We start from the raw sequence: 15220 nt of genomic DNA, 5'->3' as shown, positions 1-15220 counted from the left end.
AAGGAAAAAATGGATCCATACTTCATATGTGACTTAATTTCAAACAAAAGTTTGAAATATGTGAAATTATAAGACAATAAGAGAGAATTCTTTCATAGCCTTTGAGTGTGGTAGAACTTTCAACTGTTTACAAAATCTAGAATCCTTAAAAAAAAAACAAGATTAATTAATGTAACTATATATAAACAAAACCTTTTCATTGATTTAAAATAACAAAACACCATAAATAAAGTCAAAGGATAAATAACACTAGAAAACTTTTCAACTCATCAGAGAAAGAGCTTATCTTCCTATTATGTAAAAACTCCTACAATTGAATAAAATACCAATTATCCAATAGAAAACAAATGGTTCTTATATTTGCTCAATTTCATTCATCAGAAGAGAAATTGAAAAGTATACTGAGGCACGCTTTCCTACAAAATTGGCAAAACCCTCAAATGTTGCCGTGAACATGCTGAATTGCTGAAGTGTTGAGGAAGCAGCCTGCCATATATTGCTGTTGGGAATGGTAATTGATATAATCTCAGTGAAAAGTAATTTGGCCAAATCTATCAAATTTAGAAATGAAAGTATTCTCTTACTTAGGAATTTATCCTATGGATGTCATCTCATATATAACATCAACAAATTATAAAAACCCTGACCAAATTAAGCCCAATTCTTACGTTTGTAAATAAGATTTTATTTAAAACAACCATGCCCATTTGCTGGGATCTAATTAAACTAAAGAGCTTCTGCACAGCAAAAGAAACTATCATCAGAGTGAACAGACAACCTACAGAATAGGAGAAAATTTTTGCAGTCTATCCATCCTGACAAAGGGCTAATATCCAGAATCTACAAAGAACTTAAACAAATTTACAAGAAAAAAACAATCCCATCAAAAAGTGGGCAAAGGATATGAACAGACACTTCTCAAAAGAAAACATTTATGGGGTCAACAAACATTTTAAAAAGCTCATCGTCACTGGTCATTAGAGAAATACAAATCAAAACCACAATGAGATACCATCTCAGGCAGTTAAAATGGAGGTCATTAAGAAGTCAGGAAACAACAGGTGCTGGAGAGGATGTAGAGAAATAGGAACGCTTTTACATTGTTGGTGGGAGTGCAAATTAGTTTAACCATTGTGGAAGACAGTGTGGCCATTCCTCAAGGATCTAAAACCAGAAATACCATTTGATCCAGCAATTCCATTACTGAGTATATACCCAAAGGATGATAAATCATTCTACTATAATGATACATGCACATGTATGTTTATTGCAGTACTGTTCATAATAGCAAAGACTTGGAGCTGACCCAAATGCCCATCAATGATAGACTGGATAAAGAAAATGTGGCACATATACACTATGGAATACTATGCAGCCACAAAAAAGGATAAGTTGATGTTCTTTGCAGGGACATGGATGAAGTTGGAAACCCATCCTTCTCAGCAAACTAACACAGGAACAGAAAACCAAACACTGCATGTTCTCATTCATAAGTGGGAGTTGAACAATGAGAACATATTGACACAAGGAGGGGAACATTACACACTGGGGCCTGTCAGGGTGTGGGGGGCCTAGGGGAGGGAGAGTATTAGGAGAAATACCTAATGTAGATGACAGGTTGATGGATTCAGCAAACCACCATGACACATGTATACCTACGTAACAAACCTGAACATTCTGCACATATATTCTAGAACTTAAAAGTATAATAAAAAAAAATTTTTTTAAAGACTACACATTGGGTACAGTGTACACTACTCGAGTGATGGGTGCAGCAAAATCTCAGAAATCACCACTAAAGGACTTATTAATGTATCCAAATACCACTTGTTCACCAAACACCTATTGAAATAAAAAATAATAATTGGAAAAAAAACCATGCCCATTTGCTTATGTAGACATGTCAATGGCTGCTTTCTGCTACAATGGCAGAATTCAGCTGTGACAGAGACCATATGGCCTGCAATGCCTAAAATATTTACTATCTGGCCCTTTACAGAAACAGTTTGCTGACCCCTCATGTATAAGGTTATTCATTGCAGTGTTGCTTGTAATAATTAAAGATTAGAAACAACCTAAGTGGCCATCAATAGAAAACTGGTTAAAGAAATGATGATATGTTCATGCAGTGAAAATGTAGGCAGTTGTGAAAACAAAATGAAGATGGCTTTTAAGTATTGTTATGAGCAAATCTCCAAAATAGGCCGGGTGCAGTGGCTCACACCTCTAATCCCTGCACTCTGGGAGGCCGAGGCGGGCCGATCACCTGAGGTCAGGAGTTCTAGACCAGCCTGGCTAACATGATGAAACCCCGTCTCTACTAAAATTACAAAAATTAGCTGGGTGTGGTGGCAGGTGCCTGTAATCCCAGCTACTCAGGAGGCTGAGGCAAGAGAATCACTTGAACCCGGGAGGCGGAGGTTGCAGTGAGTCAAGATTGCACCATTGCACTCCAGCCTGGGAGACAAGAGTGAGACAATTCCAAAATAAATATTGTGGAAAGCAAGTATAGGACAGTGTATAGCATAGTAAAATATGTTTCCTTGGAATAAAAAATGCAGGGAAAATAATACATTTTTATAGTCTTAAATGTGCATAAAGCATAAAATTTTGGGAAGGATTAATAACAAACTAATAATAGATTTTCTTCTATTTACTTGTTTACATATTTTTGTGAGAAGATTATTTACTTTTTTGATCATCTTTATGTTTTACTGTCTGAACCAGAAGAATATATTACTATTTAAAAATACATATAAAAATGCTTTTTAATGATGCAATTCGACTCATCAAAGAGAACTTTGTGTTGCACTCTCTGTTACGCTGTATCATCTAATCAAGTTTTGCAATACATACTTTATATTACTTAATTAATTGATTATTATTTTTCTTCCCCACAGGTATGAAAGCTTCATGAACAGGTACATTTCTTAGTTTAATGCTATATTCCCCATGCCTTGAATAGACATGACAGAGTAAAAACTCAATTATTTGTTAGACACATTTATAAATACAAAACTATTGAGAAAGCAAGATACCTCTTAGATTTGATCTTGCACAAATTTTTGAAACTCTCTGTGCCTCAGTTTCTTCTTCTGTAACAAGAGCATGACAATATTTTTTAAGGTTGTTGATATGGTATGAATGTTTTTGTTTCCACAACATTCATTTGTTGAAATTCTCACCTGCATTGTGATGGTATTAACAGGTGGTCTTTGGGAGATGATTAGGTTATGGGGTTAGAGCCCTCATAAATGGCATTAATACCTTCATAATAGAGACATAAGAGATACTCCTTGCCCCTTTCACCATGTGAGACCACAGCGAGAAGGTATCATCTATGAGGAAATTGGCCTTCACCAGATACCAAATCTGCTAGCAACGTGATCTTGGATTTCCCAGCTCCTAGAACTGTTAGAAATAAATTTGTTGTTTATAAGCCACCTCATTTTGTGGTATTTTGTTACAGCAGCCCAGAGGGGCTAAGACAATTGTTATAATGATTAAAAAAGCCAATGCATAGAATGTGCTTAGAACAGTGACTGTCACATGGTGGGAAATCTATAATGTTAGTTACTATTTAATATTCAGGAGAAAGGAAGGGGCAAGAAGAAAAACTACCAAGGGCAGGAGAGATGGACAAGATGGAGCTTAACCCAAGGCAGAGTGGAGAGACACTGTCCCCAGTATCTGGTTTACTGAAAAGAATTCAACAAAACTGAATGGAACTGACAGGAAGAAAGAACAACAAATAAGCACTGTTTTTGTTTGCCTTTTTTAAAATTTGCTTTTGACTTGGGGAATTGACAAGAGAGAGACAGTGAGAGGACAAGCACCTAGGAGGCTGTCACCACCAGGCAATGAAGAAGATGGCTCAGCTCTGGACCTCAAAAGTGAAGGAAGCTGCCTCCTAGCGGCTGTGAGGGAAGGGGAGGGGCTGGTGTGTTACTCTCAGTCTCTGTCTGGGAGGCCACCATGGTACAGGCTTCTGAGTGAACCTTAAAGAACATCTGCTAATGCTATCCCTCCACCTTCCCCTCACCCCACAACAGGCCCCAGTGTGTGATGTTCCCCACCCTGTGTCCAAGCGTTCTCATTGTTCAATTCCCACCTACAAGTGAGAACATGTGGTGTTTGGTTTTCTGTCCTTGCGATAGTTTGCTCAGAATGATGGTTTTCAGCTTCATCCATGTCCCTACAAGAGACATGAACTCATCCTTTTTCATGGCTGCATAGTATTCCATGGCATATACGTGCCACATTTTCTTAATCCAGTCTGTCATTGATGGACATTTGGGTTGATTCTAAGTCTTTGCTATTGTGAATAGTGCCACAATAAACATATGTGTGCGTGTGTCTTTATAGCAGCATGATTTATAATCCTTTGGGTATATCTCCAGTAACAGGATGGCTGGGTCAAATGGTATTTCTAGTTCTAGATCCTTGAGGAATCGCCACACTTTCTTCCACAATGGTTGAACTAGTTTACAGTCCCACCAACAGTGTAAAGGTGTTCCTATTTCTCCACATCCTCTCCAGCACCTGTTGTTTCCTGGCTTTTTAATGATTGCCATTCTAACTGGTGTGAGATGGTATCTCATTGTGGTTTTGATTTGCATTTCTCCGATGGCCAGTGATGATGAGCATTTTTTCATGTGTCTGTTAGCGTTAGGAGATATACCTAATGTAAATGATGACTTGATGGGTGCAGCACACCAACATGGCACATGCATACATATGTAACAAACCTGCACATTGTGCACATGTACCCTAGAATTTAAAGTATAATAAAAAATAAAAATAAAAAATAAAATTGTAAAAAATAAATACATAAATAAAAATTTTTTTAAAAAGAACATCTGGCCATGACTGTGTGCCTGTGAGTGGTTGTGTGAATAGGACGTATGAAAGGACAATAAATCTTGGGGCCCCCAAATTACTAAGCCAAATGGAAATGTCAAGCTGGGAACTGTTTCAGGCAAGTCTGCCTCTCATTTTACTCCTAAATAAGATAGCTACAGAGATTAAAGGAAAAAAAAAAAAAGAAGAAGAAGCAGCCACATACCTCCCTCACAATTTGTCCACTAGGAAATTCCCTGTGAACCCCAAGATCTTTACCTTAAAACAGTTGTGTTGAATTTTACCCTGACAATGTAAATTGATAGCTTATCTTCAGAGGTGCAAGACAGAAAGTTATCCCTCTGCTCACTTGAGACAAATGTGTATCTGATTGCTGATGTAAAAAGTGTAGATTCACTGAGCTAGACAAGGCATAAGTGACTCTTCCTCTACCTCCCTTTCACATGTAAATTGTATGTTCAGTGAAAGGCTGATCAATGACTCAAAAGAATGCAACCGTTTGTCTCTTATCTACCCACACCTCTTAAAAGTTTCTTCCCCTTTTCCTGATGTCTACCCTTTCTCCTTTAAATAATAAAGCCCTCAAAATCATCTTTGAAGAAAGGTACAGACCTGCCTCCCAGGTACATGTCCTTAATCTTGGCAAAATAAACTTTCTAAATTGATTAAGACCTGCCTCAGATACTTTTTGGTTTTATAGATGTGACCTGCTGTACCTGGGAAACCCAAACACACTCTGGCCAAACAATGTCCCCCTCTTCCTTCCACGTCCACACCCAACTGAGTCTTTGGGACTTCAGGACTACAAAGACCAAACAGATATGTGGAAAGGGGATGGCATTCTGACAATGGCAGTGATTTGGGCTTGGCAGAGATTGAAAGAATGGGCTGCTGTCTCTTCACAGTAATAATAAAGATGAGCAGCAATGACAAGAAGGCAGTATAGAGGCTTTAAAAAAATATTCTGAAAATTATTACAATGCATAGGAAAGTTGAAAGAAGAGTACAGTGAATATTCATATATCCACCCCCAAAATCAACAATTCTCTCTCCTCATTTAAACTTAGGTTACAAACATCACAACATGTTATTCTTAAATACTTCAGCATGCATCTCTTAAAACGAGGAGATTTTCATATAATAATACCTTTTACAACCTTATATTAATAAAATAAACAATAATTCCTAAATATCTAATACCTACTTCATATTCACATTTTCCCACTTGTTCCCAAAGTCCATTTTATACGGATTTGTTCAAGGAGTCTATCAAGAACCCTAAACTGCGTTCTGTTATGACTCCTAACTCAATCTGCAAGAGTCACTACTCCCTGCTTTTGACTTTTCAAAGAGACCAGGCCAGATATCTTGCAAAATGTTCATTTTCTGGTCTTATTGCTTCCTGTTGGTTTAATTTAATGTATTCTTTTGTCTTCTGTATGTCTTTTCAACTTTTAGTTAGAAATGCAGACTGATTTAGATTTGGGTTAAGCACATTTTAGTTAAGAATATGTCATAGAGAACGCTGTATAATTCCCACAACATCCCATCAGGAAGTATATAGTGTCTCACTATTCCTGATAGTCAATTTGATTACTGTGTTAGGAGGGTGGCAGCCCGATCTCACCACTGTAAATGTGCAGTGCCCCGCTTGTTATTGGCAGATAATATGTGAGCTAATGTGTGAAAATGTTTCCATTGACCATTCATCAAATGACTTGATCCCATGTTGATAATTCTTAATGGAATCAGTTATTTCATTTGTGGTTGCCAAATGGTGATTTTCTGATACTGTCCATTTATTACTTAGTATTCTTCCATAAAAGTATTTCCTCAGCAACTGAGGCTATTTTATTACCCTGCATTACAAACAGAATAAATGTTTAATTCACTCCTTTTAATTACCAATTTTTCAAATAAAGATTGGTATAATAGTAATATCCTATGTGGGCAAAAACATTTTTGTTTTCACATTTACTGCTTTTTTAATATCATTGTGGCTCCATGGATTTTTATACTTTTCAAGTATTTTAATGAACTATATTCGCTATTTTTCAATCCAGACCCATTCAGATAACAGAAATAGGAAGTACATTTTTTATTTTTTTATTTTTAATTTTTGTGGGTACATAGTAGGTACTCATATTAATAGGGTACATAATATATTTTGGTACAGGGCATGCAATGTATAATAATCATATCATGGAAAATGGGTTATCCATCCACTCAAGCATTTATCCTTTGCATTACAAGCAATCCAATCATTCTCTTTTAGTTATTTTTAAATGTACAATTAAATGATTATTGACTATAGTCCCCTTTTGTGCTATCAAATACTAAAATATTAGGTCTTATTCATTCTTCCTATTTTTTTGTTCCTGTTAACCATCCACACCTTCCCCCGACCCCCTGTGTCCCCCCACTACCCTTCGTAGCCACTGGCAACCATCATTCTATTCTTTATCTCCGTGAGTTCAACTGATTTGATTTTTAGATTCCACAAATAAGTGAGAACATGTGATGTTTGTCTTTCTGTGCTTGGTTTATTTCACTTAACATAATGACCTCCAGTTCCATCTATGCTGTTGCAAATTACAGAATCTCATTCTTTTTTATGGCAGAATAGTACTCCATTGTTTATAAGTATCACATTTTCTTTGTCCATTCAGCCATTGATGGACACCTAGGTTGCTTCCAAATCTTGGCTGCTGTGAGCAGTGCTACAACAAGAGAATGCAGATATCTCTTTGATATATTGATTTCGTTTTTTGGGGGTATATACCTAAAGTGGGATTGCCAGATCATATGATAGCTGTATTTTTAGTGTTTTGAGGAACCTCCAAACCGTTTTCCAGGGTGGTTATACTAATTTACATTCCCACCCACGATGTATAAGACTTCCTTTTTCTCCACATCCTTGGCAGCATTTGTTACTGTCTGTCTTTTAGATATTCGCCATCTATATGGGTGAGATAGTTTTGATTTGCATTTCTCTGATGACCAGTGATGTTAAGTACCTTTTCATATGCCTGTTTGCCATTTGTATGTCTTCTTCTGAGAAATGTCTATTAAAATATTTAGCCCATTTTTAAATCAGATTACTAGTTTTTCCTGTGGAGTTGTTTGAGTTCCTTCTATATTCCAGTTATTAATCCCCTGTCAGATGGGTAGTTTGCAAACATTTTCTCCCATTCTGTGGGTTGCTCTTCACTTTGTTGATTGATTCGTTTGCTGTACGGAGGCTTTTCAACTTGATGAAATCCCATTTGTCCATTTTTTATTTGGTAGCCTGTACTTGTGGAGTGTTACTCAAGAAATTTTTGCCCAGACAAATGTCCTGCAGATTTTCCCCAATGTTTTCTTTTGTCTCTTACTCTCTTTTTTTTTTTTTTTTTTTGAGATGAAATCTCACTTTGTCACCTAGGCTGGAGGGCAATGGCCCCGATCTTGGCTCACTGCAACCTCCACCTGCCAGGTTCAAGTGATTCTCCTGCCTCAGCCTCCTGAGTAGCTAGGATTACAAGTGCCCTCCTCCATGCCCAGCCAATTTTTGTATTTTTAGTAGAGACAGGGTTGCACCATGTTGGTCAGGTAGGTCTCAAACTCCTGACCTCGTGATCTGTCCGCCTCAGCCTCCCAAAGTGCTGGAATTACAGGCATGAGCCACTGCACCTGGTTGCAATGTTTTCTTACAGTAGTTTCAGAGTTTAAGGTCTTAGATTAAGTCTTTAGTCCATTTTGATTTGATTTTTGTGTAAGGTGAGATATAGGGATCAAGTTTCATTCTTCTACATATGGATACCCCAGTTTTCCCAGTACCATTTATTGAAGACACTGTGTTTTTCCTAATGTACATACTTGGCACCTTTGCCTAAAATGAGTTCACTGTAAGTGTGTGGATTTGTTTCCGAGTATTCTATTCTGTTCCATTTGTCATTGTGTCTGTTCTTATGCCAGAACCATGCTGTTTTGTTTTAGTTTCTATAGCTCTGTAGGAGGTACATTTTTAAAAATCAGTATTTCTTTTATTTTTTATATATATTTTTTATCATTATACTTTAAGTTCTAGGGTACATGTGCACAATGTGCAGGTTTGTTACATTTGTATACAGGTGCCATGTTGGTGTGTTGCAACCATTAACTCGTCATTTACATTAGGTATATCTCTAATGCTATCCCTCCCCGCTCCCCATAACAGGCCCCAGTGTGTGATGTTCCCCACCCTGTGTCCAAGTGTTCTCATTGTTCAATTCCCACCTATAAGTGAGAACATGCGGTGTTTGGTTTTCTATTCTTGAGATAGTGTGCTCAGAATGATGGTTTCCTGCTTCATCCATGTCCCTGCAAAGGACATGAACTCATCCATTTTTATGACTGCATAGTATTCCATGGTGTATATGTGCCACATTTTCTTAATGCAGTCTGTCATTGATGGACATTTGGGTTGATTCCAAGTCTTTGCTATTGTGAATAGTGCCACAATAAACATACGTGTGCATGTGTCTTTATAGCCTTTGGGTATATGCCCAGTAACGGGATGGCTGGGTCAAATGGTATTTCTAGTTGTAGATCCTTGAGAAATCGCCACACTGTATTTCACAATGGTTGAACTCAATTTACACTCCCACCAACAGTGCAAAAGTGTTCCTATTTCTCCACATCCTCTCCAGCACCTGTTGTTTCCCGAATTTTTAATGATCGCCATTCTAACTGGTGTGAGATGGTATCTCATTGTGGTTTTGATTTGCATTTATCTGATGGCCAGTGATGATGAGCATTTTTTCACGTGTCTGTTGGCTGCATAAATGTCTTCTTTTGAGAAGTGTCTGTTCATATCCTTTGCCCACTTTTTGATGGGATTGTTTGATTTTTTCTTGTAAATTTGTTTAAGTTCTTGGTAGATTCTGGATATTAGCCCTTTGTCATATGGGTAGATTGCAAAAATTTTCTCCCATTCTTTAGGTTGCCCATTCACTCTGATGGTAGTTTCTTTTGCTGTGCAGAAGCTCTTTTGTTTAATTAGATCCCATTTGTCAATTTTGGCTTTTATTGCCATGGCTTTTGGTGTTTTAGTCATGACGTCTTTGCCCATGCCTGTGTCCTGAATGGTATTGCCTAGGTTTTCTTCTAGGGTTTTAATGTTTTTAGGTCTAACATTTAAGTCTTTAATCCATCTTTAATTAATTTTTGTATAAGGTGTAAGGAAGGGATCCAGTTTAAGCTTTCTACATGTTTCTACTAGTTTTCCTAGCACCATTTATTAAATAGGGAATCCTTTCTCCATTTCTCGTTTTTGTCAGGTTTGTCAAAGATCAGATGGTTGTAGATTTGTGTGGTATTATTTCTGAGGGCTCTGTTCTGTTCCATTCATTGGTCTATATCTCTGTTTTGGTACCAGTACCATGCTGTTTTGGTTACTGTAGCCTTGTAGTATAGTTCGAAGTCAGGTAGCGTGATGCCTCCAGCTTTGTTCCTTTGGCTTAGGATTGTCTTGGCAATGCGGGCTCTTTTTTGGTTCCATATGAACTTTAAAGTAGTTTTTTCCAATTCTGTGAAGAAAGTCATTGGTAGCTTGATGATATTGATTCTTCCCATCCATGAGCATGGAATGCTCTTCCATTTGTTTGTGTCCTCTTTTATTTCGTTGAGCAGTGGTTCATAGTTCTCCTTGAAGAGGTCCTTCACATCCCTTGTAAGTTGGATTCCTAGGTATTTTATTCTCTTTGAAGCTATTGTGAATGGGAGTTCACTCATGATTTGGCTCTCTGTTTGTCTGTTATTGGTGTATAAGAATGCTTGTGATTTTTGCACATTGATTTTGCATCCTGAGACTTTGCTGAAGTTGCTTATCAGCTTAAGGACATTTTGGGCTGAGATGATGGGGTTTTCTAAATATACAATCATGTCATCTGCAAACAGGGACAATTTGACTTCCTCTTTTCCTAATTGAATACCCTTTATTTCTTTATCTTGCCTGATTGCCCTGGCCAGAACTTCCAACACTATGTTGAATAGGAGTGGTGGAAAAGGCCATCCCTATCTTGTGCCAGTTTTCCAAAGGAATGCTTCCAGTTTTTGCCCATTCAGTATGATATTGACTGTAGGTTTGTCATAAATAGCTCTTATTATTTTGAGACACTTTCCATCAATACCTAATTTATTGAGAGTTTTTAGCATGAAGAGCTGTTGAATTTCATCTAAGGCCTTTTCTGCATCTATCGAGATAATCATGTGATTTTTGTCTTTGGTTCTGTTTATATGCTGGATTACGTTTATTGATTTGTGTATGTTGAACCAACCTTGCGTTCCAGGGGTGAAGTCCACTTGATCATGGTGGATAAGCTTTTTGATGTGCTGCTGGATTCGCTTTGCTAGTATTTTATTGAGGACTTTTGCATCAATGTTCATGAGGGATATTGGTCTAAAATTCACTTTTTTGTTGTGTCTCTGCCAGGCTATGGTATCACGATGATGCTGGCCTCACAAAATGAGTTAGGGAGAATTCTCTCTTTTTCTATTGATTGGAAGTTTCAGAAGGAATAGTACCAGTTCCTCTTTGTACCTCTGGTAGAATTTGGCTGTGAATCCTTCTGGTCCTGTACTTTTTTTGGTTGGTAGACTATCAATTATTGCCTCATTTTCAGAGCCTGTTTTTGGTCTATTCAGGGATTCAACTTCTTCCTGGTTTAGTCTTCAGAGGGTGTATGTGTACAGGAATTTATCCATTTCTTCTAGATTTTCTAGTTTATTTGTGTAGAGGTATTCATAGTATTCTCTGATGGTAGTTTGTATTTCTGTGGATCAGTGGAGATATCCCCTTTATCATTTTTTATGACGTCTATTTGCTTCTTCTCTCTTTTCTTCTTTATTAGTCTTGCAAGCAGTCTATCAATTTTGTTGATCTTTTAAAAAACCAGCTACTGGATTTGTTGATTTTTGAAGGGTTTTTGTGTCTCTATCTCCTTCTATTCTGCTCTGATCTTAGTTATTTCTTGCCTTCTGCTAGCTTTTGAATGTGTTTGCTCTTGCTTCTCTAGTTCTTTTAATTGTGATGTTAGGGTGTCAATTTTAGATCTTTCATGCTTTCTTTTGTGGGCATTTAGTGCTATAAATTTCCCTCTACACACTGCTTTACATGTGTCCCTGAGATTCTGGTATGTTGTGTCTTTGTTCTCATTGGTTTCAAAGAATATCTTTATTTCTGCCTTCATTTTGCTGTATACCCAGTAGTCATTCAGGAGCAGATTGTTTGGTTTCCATGTAGTTGAGCGGTTTTGAATGAATTTCTTAATCCTGAGTTCTAGTTTGATTGCACTGTGGTCTGAGAGACAGTTTGTTATAATTTCTGTTCTTTTACATTTGTTGAGGAGTACTTTACTTCCAACTATGTGGTCAATTTTGGAGTAAGTGTGATGTGGTGCTGAGAAGAATGTATATTCTGTTGATTTGAGGTGGAGAGTTCTGTAGATGTCTATTAGGTCTGCTTGGTGCAGAGCTTTCAATTCCTGGATATGCTTGTTAACTTTCTGTCTCGTGGATCTGTCTAATGTTGTCAGTGGGGTGTTAAAGTCTGCCATTATTATTGTGTGGGCGTCTAAGTCTCTTTGTAGGTCTCTTAGGACTTGCTTTATGAATCTGGGAGCTCCTGTATTGGGTGTATATATATTTAGGATAGTCAGCTCTTCTTGTTAAATTGATCCCTTTGCCATTATGTAATGGCCTTCTTTGTCTCTTTTGATCTTTGTTGATTTAAAATCTGTTTTGTCGATACTAGGATTGCAACTCCTGCCTTTTTTGTTTTCCATTTGCTTGGTAGATCTTCCTCCATCCCTTTATTTTTAGCCTATGTATGTCTCTGCACGTGAGATGGGTCTCCTGAATACAGCACACTGATGGGTCTTGGCTCTTTATCCAATTTGCCAGTCTGTGTCTTTTAATCGGGGTACTTAGCCCATTTACATTTAAGGTTAATATTGTTATGTGTGAATTTGATCCTGTCTTTATGATGTTAGCTGGTTATTTTGCTTGTTAGTTGATGCAGTTTCTTCCTAGCCTCGATGGTCTTTAAAATTTGGCATGTTTTTGCAGTGACTGGTACCTGTTGTTCCTTTCCATGTTTTGTGCTTCCTTCAGGAGCTCTTGTAAGGCAGGCCTGGTGGTGACAAAATGTCACAGCATTTGTTTGTCTGTAAAGGATTTTATTTCTCCTTCACTTATGATGCTTAGTTTGGCTGGATAGGAAATTCTGGGTTTAAAATTCTTTTCTTTACGAATGTTGAATATTGGCCCCCACTATCTTCTGACTTGTAGGGTTTCTGCCAAGAGATCCACTGTTAGTGTGATGGGCATCCCTTTGTGGGTAAGCTAATCTTTCTCTCTGGCTGCCCTTAAAATTTTTTCCTTCATTTCAACTTTGGTGAATCTGACAATTATGTGTCTTAGAGTTGCTCTTCTCGAGGAGTATCTTTGTGGCGTTCTCTGTATTTCCTGAATTTGAATGTTGGCCTGCCTCACTAGGTTGGGGATGTTCTCCTGGAAAATATCCTGAAGAGTGTTTTCCAACTTGGTTCCATTCTCCCCGTCACTTTCAGGTACACCAATCAGATGTAGATTTGGTCTTTTCACATAGTCCCATATTTCTTGGAGGCTTTGTTCTTTACTTTTTACTCTTTTTTCTCTAAACTTCTCTTCTCACTTCATTTCATTCATTTGATCTTCAATCACTGATACCCTTTCTTCCATTTAATCAAATCGGCTACTGAAGCTTGTGCATGTGTCATGTAGTTCTCGTGCCATGGTTTTCAGCTCTATCAGGTCATTTAAAGTCTTCTCTACACTGTTTATTCTAGTTAGCCATTTGTCTAATCTTTTTTCAAAGTTTTTAGCTTCTTCGCGATGGGTTTGAACATCCTCCTTTAGCTCGGAGACATTTGTTATTACAACTCATCTGAAGCATTCTCTCAACTTGTCAAAGTCATTCTCCATCCAACTTTGTTCTGTTGCTGGCAAGGAGCTGTGTTCCATTGGAGGAGAAGAGGCACTCTGATTTTTAGAATTTTCAGCTTTTCTGCTCTCGTTTCTCCCCATCTTTGTGGTTTTATCTACCTTTGGTCTTTGATGATGGTGATGTACAGATGGGGTTTTGGTGTGGATGTCCTTTCTGTTTCTTAGTTTTCCTTCTAACAGTCAGGACCCTCAGCTGCAGGACTATTGGAGTTTGCTGGGTCCACTCCAAACCCTGTTTGCCTGGGTATCACCAGCAGAGGCTGCAGAACAGCAAATATTGCAGAATGGCAAATGTTTCTGCCTGATCCTTCCTCTGGTATCTTCATCTCAGGGGGCACCTGGCTGTATGTGGTGTCAGTCGGCCTCTACTGTGAGGTGTCTCCCAGTTAGGCTACTTGGTGCCTAATTCCTGACCTCAGGCAAGCCACCTGCCTCAGTTTCCCAAATTACTGGGATTACAGGCGTGAACCACTGCAGCCAGGCATTGTTGGTGCTTTTAAATGCAAGAAATAATCAGTAGATTTCTTGCCTTTACCTAGATGTGATAATTAGATTTTTGAGACTGAGTCAATTCTCCAAGAGAAAAAGATACAGAGAAAAAACAAGAGGCAGGGCTCAGTGGCTCATGCCTGTAATCACAGCACTTTGGGAGGCTGAGGCAGGCAGATCATGAGGTCAGGAGTTCAAGACCAGCCTAACCAACACGGCAAAACCCTGTCTCTACTGAAAATATGAAAATTAGCCCGGCATGGTGGCACACACCTGTAATCCCAGCTATTCAGAAGACTGAAGCAGGAGAATCACTTGAACCTGAGAGGCAGAGGTTGCAGTGAGCCAAGATCATGCCACTGCACTCCAGCCTGGGTGACAGAGCAAGACTCCATCAAAAAAATAAAAATTAAAATTAAAAAAACAAACTATTTTTGCAGAAAAGTCCCTTCAAATGAGGATATGCACACTCCTGAAAATGTTTCAAGGAGTACTGGGCTCCACAGAGACTTCTAAGGGAATTAGTTTACAGATACTCAGTTGTTATATATTCTTTTCTGAAACTAATCTGATGGTACCACATGTCTACTTTTTCTCCTTTCCCAATTTATTTTCCACAATTATCCTTCTTTTGTTTAAAAAATGGATGGCATACCTTTTATCCACCCATCCGTCTGTTCATCCATCTATCCATTCATCCATCTATTCACTGAAACATACAGATTTTTTCTCTGGTGCATTTTTACCAGCTGTAAACACCATTGGAGTCTCAAAAACAAAGGAAAAATTTGAGACTGCAGAGCTTCTTGAGCTCCTTTAAGGAATATTAAAGTGCATGGGTCTTACTTCCTCTGAGTTACAATCC

General features: G+C 38.0%; 1 protein-coding gene across 2 annotated transcripts in view; it reads left to right on the top strand.

Moving 5' to 3' along the window:
• The window catches only part of LOC105499420 (GRB2 binding adaptor protein, transmembrane), a 38899-nt gene that overhangs the window by 2559 nt on the left and 21120 nt on the right, over positions 1-15220 (top strand). For both annotated transcript variants that reach the window (XM_011771976.3, XM_011771977.3), the window contains exon 2: positions 2901-2921. The gene's annotated coding sequence lies outside the window, so the exon portion shown is untranslated. The remainder of the gene's footprint in view (positions 1-2900; positions 2922-15220) is intronic.

Source organism: Macaca nemestrina, chromosome 6, assembly GCF_043159975.1.
Source record: "Macaca nemestrina isolate mMacNem1 chromosome 6, mMacNem.hap1, whole genome shotgun sequence".
Lineage (NCBI taxonomy): Eukaryota > Metazoa > Chordata > Mammalia > Primates > Cercopithecidae > Macaca > Macaca nemestrina.
This window is presented reverse-complemented; position numbering and strand designations above follow the sequence as displayed.